This window comes from Chrysochloris asiatica, unplaced genomic scaffold (genome assembly GCF_000296735.1).
Source record: "Chrysochloris asiatica unplaced genomic scaffold, ChrAsi1.0 scaffold00452, whole genome shotgun sequence".
Lineage (NCBI taxonomy): Eukaryota > Metazoa > Chordata > Mammalia > Afrosoricida > Chrysochloridae > Chrysochloris > Chrysochloris asiatica.
This window is the reverse complement of record NW_006408970.1, coordinates 1,085,217-1,087,335: the sequence shown is the minus strand read 5'-3', so window position 1 is coordinate 1,087,335 and position 2,119 is coordinate 1,085,217.

Below are 2,119 nucleotides of genomic sequence, written 5' to 3'. Positions count from 1 at the left end.
TGCTCTTTGGTGGTTTAAATTATTATATATGCCTGAGTGTTTTTTAAAAAGAGAGAGAGCTAAAATAAATAGAAATACTGGTGTGGCGCTGTGGGTTAATGCGCCAGACTGCAAAGTCGTTTGATCTACAATGTCGGTGGTTCGAGCTCACCAGTCACTCCTTGGAAACCCTATACAGGGTCGCTATGGGTCGGAACTGACTCAACGACACTTAACAACAACTGTTAACTGATGGTACATGGAGGGGATTATAATCCTTGTATTGAAACAAAATGTATGATTTGTTGAATATAAAACTGAAGACCTGTAAACTTTCACTCAATTCACAATAAAAACTTAAAAAAAAATGTCTACTGTCACACTTAGTAGGAAATACTCTTATACATTGTATCACTGCTAAGATGTTGCCCAACAAGATCATCAAATAAAGGGATTTCCCTACTCAAAATTTATCCATTGATAAATTAAAATCAAACACCTGCTTTTCTTCCAAGCTCAACATGTACTTTTATCTTTAAATCTGTTTTTATCTCCCCACCTCATTTTAGAAATACTTTGAACTGCTTTTGCTACTTAAGTAGAACTCGGGATGATGGTTCCATATTTTGGTCACTTTTCCACATTTAGTGAAAAAGTTAATTCGTGGTTTTTTGTTAATAGCATGATTTCGCACTTGTTCTAGAAAAAAAAAATAATTGGTTTACTGGAGAGAGATTAATTGCATTTTTAAACTGGTAATCCACTGGAGACTGGAATGGATCATTGTTCCAATAAAATCCATTCTTAAAATATAAATTGTCGTAATCCTTATTCACCTGCTTCTGTTTTGGGCAGTGTGTGGGAAATGAGTTAGTTTGAGGATTTATTAGTCTCTAGACACACATTCTCAGTCTATATTCCAATATTTACAGATTATGTTGTCGTTAAGTGCTATTGAGTCAATTCCAGTTCTGACCCATAGCGACCCTGCATAGGGTTTCTGAGGAGTGGCTGGTGAGCTTGAACTGCAGACCTTGTAGTTCAAACAACTTTGCAGTCCAGTGCATTAACCCACAGCGCCACACCAGGACTCCCATTTACAGATCACACTTATAGTTAATTATGGTATTCTAGGTGCTGTGGGTTAATGTGCCAGACTGCAAAGCCGTTGGAACTACTAGCTCAGTGGTTCAAACTCACCAGTTGCACCTTGGAAACCCTATGCAGGGTTGCTATGGGTTGGAACCGACTCGACGGCACTTCACAACACAATTACTAATAAGGAGTCCTTGTGTGGCGCTGTGGGTTAATGCGCCAGACTGCAAAGTCATTTGAACTGCAAGGTTGCTGGTTTAAGCTCACCAGCTGCTCCTTGGAAACCCTATATAGGGTCGCTATAGGTCAGAATCGACTCGACGGCACTTCACAACAACAAGAGTAATAAAAGTTATGCTATTCTAAGACTATTCGCCTGTCAGTTTGACTTACTGTGGTGGTTTGTGTGTTGCTGTGGTTTTGGAAGCTATGCCACCAGTATTTTAAATATCAGCAGGGTCACCCATGGAATCCTGATGTGACACTGTAGAATAAACATTGAACTGCTAACCACAAGGTCGGTGATTCAAACCCACCAGCTGCTCCTTGGAAACCTATACAGTTGGTTCTCACTATGAGTCAGAACCAACTAGATGGCACACAATAATAGCAACAACAACAACAACAAGGGTCATCCATAGTGGACAGGTTACAGTAGAGCTCTCAAACTAAGAAAGATTAGGAAGAATGAGAGGCTGACCACTTCTGAATGGTTGTTGTTGTTGTTGTTTGGTGCCATTGAGTTGGTACTGACTCATAGCGACCTTATGCACAGCAGAGCGAAACACTGCCCGATCCTTGGCCAACCTCACTATTGTTGCCATGCTTGAGTCCATCGATGCTGTCACTTGGCCAATTCATCTTGCTGGGGGTCTTCCTCTTTTTCTCTGACCCTCCATCTTACTAAACATGATATCCGTCTCCAGCGACTGGTCCCTCCTGACAATATGTCTGAAGTATGAAAGACGAAGTTTAGCCATCCTGGCCTCGAAGGACTACTCTGGCTGCACTTCTTCCAACACAGATCTGTTGGTTCTTCTTGTAG